The sequence below is a fragment of the Daucus carota genome, chromosome 6 (assembly GCF_001625215.2).
Source record: "Daucus carota subsp. sativus chromosome 6, DH1 v3.0, whole genome shotgun sequence".
NCBI lineage: Eukaryota > Viridiplantae > Streptophyta > Magnoliopsida > Apiales > Apiaceae > Daucus > Daucus carota.
Window position 1 is genome coordinate 10239040 of NC_030386.2, and position 10591 is coordinate 10249630.

The 10591-nt window shown below is 36.7% G+C and overlaps 1 long non-coding RNA gene across 1 annotated transcript in view; it reads right to left on the bottom strand.

Annotated features, from left to right (window-relative positions):
* The window catches only part of LOC135147299 (uncharacterized), a 31338-nt gene extending 22883 nt beyond the window's left edge, over positions 1–8455 (bottom strand). Inside the window, exon 1 of the long non-coding RNA XR_010284715.1 lies at positions 7327–8455. This is a non-coding gene — a long non-coding RNA (uncharacterized LOC135147299). The remainder of the gene's footprint in view (positions 1–7326) is intronic.
* Positions 8456–10591: the final 2136 nt, after the last annotated feature.

Genomic DNA, 10591 nt, shown 5'->3' on the forward strand with positions numbered 1-10591 from the left:
AACAAATTTGACAGGTTTAACCTTAGGTCTTTGAGTTTTAACAAACTCTGTTTTTGATGACTCAGCTTCAGTGTTATCAGTGTAACCTAGTCCTTTCTTCCAGTTTCCACTACCTAGGATATCCTGAGTGGTTTTGCCTGAATTAGTCCATGTCTTAATGATCTCCCTTTCCTTAGCAAGTTCTGATTGAAGAGATGCATACCTCTTTGATAATTCATCTTTGACAATGACAGCATCATCTCTTTCTTTTTGAACTTCCAACATCTGAACTAATTCTTTTTCTAGAAAATCATTCCTTTTCTTTACACTCAGAATTTCAGATTTTAATTTTTCATTTTCTAAAGTCTGATCTCTAAAGCTGATATGTAAAGTTTTAAGAAACAATCTTAACTCAGTTATATCTTCAGTATCAAAGGCAAGAGTAGAATGAGGTACCTTAGCAGGAGATTCAGAGTAGTTGTCAGTGTTTGCCATCAGAGCATAATTGACTTCTTCTTCTGAATCAGATGTATCTGTCCAGTTTCCTTTCTTGATGATAAAGGCCTTTTCTTTTTCCTTCTTGGCTTTCTTGCATTCAGATGCAAAGTGTCCCTTTTCACCACAGTTGAAACAGGTATACTTGTCAGCTTTTCCAGCTTTCCCTTCTTTGCCCTCATTCTTCTTAAAGTTCTTCTTGTCATAAACTCTGTCAGAGTTTCTGTCTTTTCTTGAAAAACTTTTGCCTTTGTTGAACTTTTTGTAGGCCAACTTCTTGAAGCTTTTCACCATCAATGCTGCTAACTGCATCATCTCATCATCACTTTCTTCAGAGTCTGAGGGAACATCAGAGTTTGAGTCATCAGATTTTGATGATTCAATGTCAGACTTTGTGACATGAGCTTTTCCCTTGCTCTTAGCAGTTTCCTCTTGAACTTTCAGAGCAACAGACTTTGATTTTCCTCCATGTCGTTTGCTTCTTTGCTCCATTTCAAGTTCATGAGTCTTCAGCCTTCCATAAACATCATCAAGAGACATTTCTCCAAGATCAAGATTGTCTCTTATTGTAGTGACTTTCAAATCCCATTTTTCAGGAAGAGCTAGAAGGAATTTGAGGTTTGAGTCTTCAAGATCATATTCCTTGTTTACCAGAGATAAGTCATTTAACAGTTTGACAAATCTGTCATACAGATCTGTCAGGGACTCACCAGATTTTGAGTCAAAGTGTTCATACTCCTGTGTAAGGATTGTTTTTCTGTTTTTCTTAATGGCCTGAGTTCCTTGACATCTGGTTTCCAGAGCATCCCAGATTTGTTTAGCAGTTTTGCACCCAATCACCCTATTAGACATTGCATTATCAAGGGCACTATGCAACAGATGCTTCACCTTTGCATCTTTACTGATAGATGAGATGTCTTCTGGAGTATAATCTTTCTTTTCTTTTGGAACCATCTTTTGAGGTTCATCTGCAATCCCAACAGAGAGCTTGGTGGGCATATGTGGTCCATCAAAGATCCTGTCAAGGTATTCTGGATCAACAGAGTCTAAGAATATGATCATTCTTTCTTTCCAGACTGGATATTCAGATGCCTTAAGGATTGGAACTCTAAAGGATGAAGCTTGTGATTTTTCAGACATGATTGTGTTTAAGATCTCACTGTAGTAATCTTAACAGAGCTGGCTCTGATACCACTTGTTAGGTCCTTTAAACTCACTATATAATATGATATAGTGATCACAATCTGTAACACAGTATGACAATATAAGAGATTGAAAGCAATAAACTCTTATATTCACAAAGCTTTAATAGTTACAAAAACTCTCTCAGTGATTTATATTGTATCACTAAGAGCTGCTAGGGTTCTTAACAATATACTCGATAACTCAACTCCTATAGAGTAACCCTAATCTGTGTTTATATAGACACAGTTACAAAATCAATCTCTGATTGATATCCTATAAATCAGCTAATAAATCTATCAATCAAAGATTGTTCCAGTTTTCTGTTTAGTTTCCATAGTCAGCAAATCACTCCTCAGCTTCTATCCTTCCTTGAAGTATATCCGCTTCTGAGCTCTTTCCACGTGTAAACTCTGACGAGTCTTGACTATGTAAACTCTGATCAGACTTTATTAAACTCTGTCAGACTTTGCTAAACTCTGATCAGCTTCCAGTTTAAACTCTGATGATTCCTGTTCTAAAACAAACTTTAAGAACATTAGTAATCATCAATTATATCTAACAATTGTTCTGCTGGGGTGTGCCTGGTGCAGTCAACTGGGATTCTATCCCATTCTCTGATAAATATTCCCTGAATTCGCCAAGCAAGTATTCGCCACCACGATCAGATCGTAGTGACTTGATACTTTTATTATGTCGCTTCAACGTTTTAGCTTTGTACTCTTTGAATTTCTCAAAGCACTCAGACTTACGGCGCAACAAATAAACGTACCCATATCTAGAATAATCGTCAATAAAAGTGACGAAATACTCATAACCACCTCTTGCTTGGATATTCATAGGTCCACATAAATCAGAGTGAACCAATGCTAACACTTCTTTGGCTCTATTCCCCTTTGCCTTAAAAGGCCTATTGGTCATTTTACCTTCCAAGCAGGATTCACAAATTGGAAATGGCTCCACTGCCAATGAGCCTAAAGGCCCGTCTACTACCAGTCTTTGAATCCTCCTCAAGTTAATATGACCTAATCTCAAGTGCCAAAGATATGTTTGGTTCAAACTAGAAGGTTCCTTTCTTTTATTAGAGGTAAAAGATGTGTTGTTCAATACCCTATTGCAGTGCGGGTTGACTAGGATTAATTATATACAAATTGTCCTACAATGTACCAGAACATATAATCCGTTTATTCATCATAATAGAAACATTACGATCCAAACAAACATTATAACCATCCATAGCAAGTTTAGAAACCGAAATCAAATTCCTTCTAAAAGAAGGTACATAAAGACAATTGTTCAAAACCAAAATCCTATCAGAACCAAAAGATAAATGAATAACTCCTACTGCAACTACTGCTACTTTCGTAGCATCTCCCATGAACATGTAGATCTCACCATCTCTAAGCATTCTGGATTGCTGGAACCCCTGCATAGAGTTACAAACATGATCAGTGGCTTCAGTATCTACACACCAAGTGCTCGTAGATATAGCCGCTACAAATGTTTCTATAACTAGAGAAAGAGACATACCAGTATCGTTTGTCTTCTTAGGAAGAGGACAATCCTTTTTCCAGTGACCCTACTGCTTGCACCGGTAGCACTTCCCCTTAGGCTTTTTCACACCACCTTGAACTCCCACTGCCTTCACAGCTTTCTGTGTCTGAGCCTTTTTCTTCTTCTTATTGCCTTTCGGCTTAGAGGAAGAAACTTTCTCAGCCACATTCACTTGAACACTCTGGCGAAATAATCCTTCTGCTGCCTGAAGTTCTGTCAGCAGTTCCGCAAGACTACACTGCCTCTTGTTCATGTTGTAATTCAAGCGGAACTGCTCAAAACTCTTGGGCAAGCTCATAAGGATAATGTCAATCTGGGTTTCCCCGTCAAGCTCTGCACCAAGGATCTCTATCTCATTCAGATGTGACATCATCTTGAGAACATGATCCCTTACAGGTGTACCATCAGCCATCTGAGTGTTCATTAAAGCCTTCATGGCTACTTGCCTAGCAGCCCTATTCTAATCTCCAAAAAGTTCCTTAAGATTAAAGAGCGTATCCGAAGCAGTGGCCATAGCCTGATGCTGATGCTGCAAAACACCCGACATTGCTGCCAGAATGTAACATCGCGACATCTCATCAGCCTTTATCCACCGCTTATAATACTCTTTCTCCTCATCAGGAGCATCAGCAGCGGGCTGCTCAGGCTTGGGTTCATAAGTGCAAAACTTGTACTCCTCAGCAGTCAACACAATGTCCAAATTACGTTTCCATTCAATATAGTTAGGTCCGGTAAGTTTGTTATCCTTAAGTATGGTGAACAGTGGATTAAAGCCCATTTTATCCTGAGAATCATGCATAAAAAATCACATTACACATAAAGAAGGGTGAATTAATAATTAAGACCTATTGGTTCCTCTAACAATTATTAAAATTAAATGCACTAACGTTTAAACACCATAAGTTTTTTGTACGTCACGACGGGTGACATGTATACCACCTAAATTTGTTTAAACGTTACTTCAGTCCTATTACTAAACAATAAGCCACGTTGGGGTGGTCTATATTATTTTTCATAGCTAAGTGTATACCATCATCAAATCTTAAATTATCCGAAACCTATGGAACTTGGTACGCCACGATGGGCGGCATGTATACCTTCCAATATTCCTTGAATAGAATACTTCAATTCAATATTCGTGTCTGGTTTGATTTCTAGGCAGTGGAGGAGTCACATCGGTCTCACTTAATACCCATAAGCCTTAGAAATCGCCCCAAATCAGAGATAATGAAAATTCGTATCTATTCGTATTAATATAAGAAGTTTGTTCCAGTAATATCTATAACATTCTAGACACCATAAATTACATGCCACGATGGGTGACGTATACATAATTTATATTCGTCTTTATGTTAAATTACATACAAACAATGATGGAGACCACGGGATTTAATATCATATTAATTCCCTCTCCCACTTAGACTTTACTTTGAGGATTTTAATCTAGATGCATCGCCCTATGTTAGTTCTTCGAAGTCCACATGCATACTATTATGATCATAGCAACACAAAGAACACATAACATGGCAGCATACTATCATGATTAAAGCATTAATGAAAAACATCCCTATGTCCATGTCATTCTAGCATGCGAAGGGTTAGTATCACATGGCATACAACAAAGACAAGAAACACATAACAACAATAATCAAGTATTATGTAAATCATAATAAAACACGTCCACTATTATGGCCCCGGAAAAATCAGCTTCGAATTCATCCTTCGGAAGATTCCAGAAAACTTCGAGAGCCCGTTTGGAGGCCTAAACGGCCTCAGAATGCCTCGAAAAGTTCTGAAAACAGCCTAAAAAACACCTCAGCCGGGGTTCCCCGGGCTCTGGCTTGCTCCGTCTCGTTCTGCCGTCTCCGAAAAGTGCTCGTTCGCCCAAATCGGACATCGTATGCAAAAGTTACGGCCAAAACAGTGCAGCACCCCCGAAACCCTAATCGCAGCAGCGGAAGATCCTTGTTTCTTGCAGCCCCGTTGATCAAACAATTACATACAAATTGTACAGATGAACCAGCCTATTCTATTACATCAGATCATAATCTAAAACAATTACAATTTGAATTACAAGATCAAAACTATCACGATCAACCCTCGTGATTTACAACAGCCACGATAAACCACGTGGAATCCAAAACACATAATTAAAACATGGCCATAATAGTGGATAACAACCTGCATCACAGAACCACTACATACATGCATATATATAATCATGACATAGACTACATATCATAAAATGCAGAACCGCAACCTGACTCTGATACCATTGTAGGAACAATTGCATATCGCACCCCCTAAGTATCGTTCAAAAACGATAGAGTACCGACACTTTAAGAAACTCAAGTCGCACCCCTTATCTTTACTTCTCAAAACCGAGATGCACCCCCTGCCGTTAACTTCCGTTAACTCAGTGCACTTCGTTAAGTCAGTATATATGTATAATTGCAATTCGGACCCCCTAACTTACGTTCAAAAACGATATGGTATCCATATTTTTGAAAACTCGAATCGTACCACCTATTTTTACATCTCAGGAACGATACGCACCCCCTCCGTTAAATTCCGCTACCTTCGTTAAAATTCTCCCCCGTCTCAATTTACATGTCCCTTTTGCTTTTTGAGGAGTTAAATTCACTAATTTTTTACTAACTATTTGAAAATATGTATTTATTATTTTAGAAAATAGAAAGTTATATATTAAAATAGACTAGATTTAATTTTTGATGATATTTTTTTAAATTTTTTGATCAATTTTTCCAAACAAAATAATTAAAATTTATATATTTTAATCAATAGATAAATTTATGTGTTATTTATAATAAATATCACATGATATTTATTTTTTATATTTAAAATAGTGTATATTTTAAGTACCTAATACACATGTCACTAAAAATTTAAAATCATTCGATATGTAAAATCATTTTGACCTGGGGATAACTTAATAAAACAAAATTTAAAAAAAAATATCATCAAAAATTAAATCTAGTCTATTTGTTTTCGTAAATAATAGAGGGTCCGAATTTCACAAATAATAGAGGTAATGGCAATTCGGACCCCCTACTATTTACCTCTATTAAAATAGGCTAGATCTTCTACTGTATTCCCTGATTCTCCTTGGACGAAGTGTGGTCTTCGATCTCCCAAGGCGTGCCTCTCCTTAGAGCTCCGAAAACCCAAAACTCTAGGATGAATTCGTTTTTGTGTGTCTTTCAGCTTTAGGAGAACGAGAATATATATAGGCTACAGTAGGGATCATGGACCATTAGGTCAGGCCTTCCAATGACATTCCGGGCCAGGCCCAATGTCATTAAATATTAATTCAATCCACTAAAGAATTAATATTTGCACTACCTTTCTTAATTCCGTAAATTAATTATTTAATTCGGCTCCCATATTAATTGCTTATAAATTCCCCATGTTTAAGATATCGCATGTCCATTAATTAAATTAATTTCTGACAATTAATTTAATCAATATCTTTTATCCTTGATCATCCACTCAACCTTATAATTATGCAAGAACAAATCTGCCTGCAGGACTAAAGCATAATTATCTTTATGAGCTTTCAAGAGGACATCATCACCCGAATATATTTTTCGGACACGGTTTCCTTCTATAGTCAATATCCCACTCTGTATATAATGTCATTGCCCAACACATAAATTCGTAATTTAAAATAAATTACTTAACTTATGAGTCAAGGCATGTGCATTAAATACAAGTGTCAATCACTATATCCGGATTAAGAACCTAAGCAATAATAACTTCGTAGAATCTTAGTTCTTTATTGTCAGAATTAAAGAAACAATTATTCCACTATTTTGATCCCGTTCAATATACACAAAGTATATAAGTATTATTCAATAGTCAAGATAAACAATTTCCAAATAATACTTCAGTCGTTCCAGTGGTTTGTCTAACACCACCTCGACTGTGAACCTTTATTATATTATATAAGGAACTCGACAATCTAATCTTCTGCTATCTCATTTGATACTAGATTGTCTGCAATATATAATATTCAGACAATGTGAAAACATGCATTCAAGATTCTCAAATAATTGTTATATACTTCAAACGAATATTTCAGTATAACCCTAACACCTTTAACTTTCTCAACTCACACTCTCTTTCTAGCTGCTAGAACATACATCATCTCTGGCCCGATTCTAGCAAGCTTTAAACCACCGTTTCTTCTTGTTTTATTCTACCATGTTCTGACCACTCCCTACATCACTCTGTTCAACCTCCATGATTGCTGTCCATTCAAGACCCATCCTTTCAACTTCTCACTCTGTCGCTGCTTCCTATTTCTTTCACGGCTGTCGTTGTCCCCGACAGGTTGCAGCAACTCAGAACTCCGATACACTATCAGAACTTCAAACCCACACCACCTCCTGACCACATGCCATTCCCAGCCTCTAACAACCTCCCACTGCCAGTGTCCTCCAGTAGCGTTATATGTGTTGTCGACGGCCACTACGAGCCGTTGTCCTCCTAAACTCACATCTTCCACAACCATACAACACCCAGTACCCAACAATCGACACCTAAACAAACCCCAACCCATCCCGAACACAAACCCAGCCATGAAGAGCTGTTCTGCTCACCTCTTTTCTTTTCACGACAGCATCGCCGGAGCAACACTGAGTCACGATTATCCACTTCCTTCACCACCATTGAACAGATATGCCAATCCATACATACAGTCGTACACACCTAATCAATCACCAAATTCGGCCTTCAACTCTCCCTCTCGACTCTAACCTCTCCTTCACTATGTTTCTCTACCCATCTCCCCACCATCGCTGCTTTAACTACTCACCAATGAACCATCTCCTTCCCTTTCAACCACAACTCCGACCCCATCTCTTTCTTCTTTCACCCTCCGCCATCAGCCAAACTCATCCCCAACACAGATGGAACCATTATCCAGCAACAAAAATACAAACAAGCAAGCCATAATCATACGAATAAACACAGAAATCAGGACTTACCCCCCGATTTCACTGCAATTGAACGATTCCCCAAACCCTCAAATCGCCGCCCCAACTCTGTACATGCTCCGCTCTGTTTTGTTTTGATCGATTCTGTCTGTTTTATTAAAAATTGTAAAGCTGCTGCGTGTTAGCCTATCCCCTGTGATGTGCTCAAAATAAGGATTTTGAAATTAATCGCAAGTGCACGATCCCGTTTTAGTAATATAAGATTCGTTCCAAGGACTAAATTTATTTTCGCGAAAACCTTAATTTCAAAGTTAATCGAATTAGACCATTTTGATTTTGAGATATTTTGGTTTATCTAAATTAGAAACTAAAGGCTAAATTACTAATTAACGATTTAAATAAACAAGGAAAATTATGATCTGTTTTAGAATTACTAATTACTAATTAGTGAGAAACTAATAAAAAATTAAACTAATTAATTAACGAACTAAACAAAATTTTAATTAATTAAAATCACGCAGCAGGTACGACGGTAATGAAGCAAGAAAGTCACGGTGTGAAAATACATAACCCAGAAAACAGAAATCATTCAGATTTTTTAATCAAATTAAATAACTATTCAGTGAAGTGTTTTTAATCTAAGTCAAACTGAACAAAACGACCGCGGCGCAGGAAAGAGAGGAAGCGAACAGGGTCGCGCGTCACACGCGTTGGAGCTTTACCGGAAATTATGGGAGGTGCCCCGAGTAGCTTAAATCTCGCTGGAAAATTGATTTCACCGGAAAAGCTAGCTATTTCAAATTTATGTTATCAAACCACACTAACCTCTAAATCAAATTTAACACCGAATTCTAGACTAAATAGCCCTAAACTACCCTTTTTTTTTACTAAAACAAGACCCAAATCAAGCTAAAACTCCAATTTATACCAAACTTTAAATCTAGCCTATATAAAATATAACTAACCAAAACCCACTAACCTCAAGTCAGAATCATAAACTAAGATTTACACCCAAAAGCCCCCAAAAATACCAAAATCAAGAACATGGAGAACATCAAATCTTACCAAACTAACTCCAAATCACACAAAACTTCAAAACTAACTTCTTTACCATGTTTCTAACAAAACCCCATCAAACTACAAACTAAAATTAAAATCTAAAATACCAAATCATTGAACCCACTAATAATATTGAGAATTAAAAGGGGCTCAATCTAAATACTAAAAATGTAAGCTTAAAACATGAAGTAAAGGCTCAACCCACAAGTGGTTGGCATAAATGTCACTTTATCCACTTGTTGAAAAGAAGGTTAGTCATAGCCATAAATTTCTACAAGGTAAGAATGCAAGAGATAAAGAAACCAAACTTGAACTTGTATAAATGGAAAATGTTTACAATATTTGAGAGATTACAATTTGAAAAAGAAAGCTAGAAAATGATGAAGGACCACTAACAACTAGGTAAAAACTAAGCTAGACTAAGGTGGTGGCTAATGAGAGAAAAGGATGTTTATATAGGCCTAGATTAGGGTTTTAGGGGTAGAAGGGTCTTTGTGTCTTGATTTTCTTTTCCTTTTTTTTTTCTTCTTTTTCTTTTCTTTTTCTTCCTCTTTTCCCTTCTTGCACCTTTTTGTTCCTTTTTCTCTTGAATTCTCGATTTCTCTAAAAATTCCTGAAAACAAAACAATTAACTAATAAAAATACGAAAACAAGCAATAAATAGGTAGTTAAAATGTGCAAAATAATGGACCTATCAAACGTCCCCATACCTATCTTTTGCTCGTCCTCGAGTAAAAATCAAAAGGAAAGAAAATAAACTAAGAAAACTAAATGCAAGTCCTAGGCTCCTTTTCGTAGGCGTGACGAGTGATTTTAGGTTCACCAACCCGTTAAACTCGTAGACGATCTCTACAAGAGGAGTTTTGTCTCCTAAGGGTTTACAGAAGATATACCCATAAAATCTGTGAGACATTCTAACAATCGTCCTACTCGACTCGACTCTAATTTCGTTGGTGTTAACAAAAAGCGTTTTTAAGGAAAATACGACTCAAAGACTCTTCTACTAATAATCAAGATACAATTGCCTCTAATCTACTTGAATCGACACAAAAATTTACTAGAAATCCAAGGTGTGTAATGAATTTAAGGCCTTTGATGGATCCTAATCATCTAAGAACATTTTCTCTTTTTCAACCAATTTTGAACTGACCCAATCTCTATCGAAACAAATATCTAGCCAAACTTCACAAACTCTTATTCTTTTCTCTTTTTTTTTTCTCTTTTTTTTCTCTTTTTTTTATTCTTCATTTTTTATTGACTTTATTTTGTCCGTTTTCTTAGGCAAACAATGTTACCCATGTAGCGAGCTTTAAGTCAGTGACTCCCAAACCAAACGGTCTTAGGGCACTAGGTTTTGAAATCCC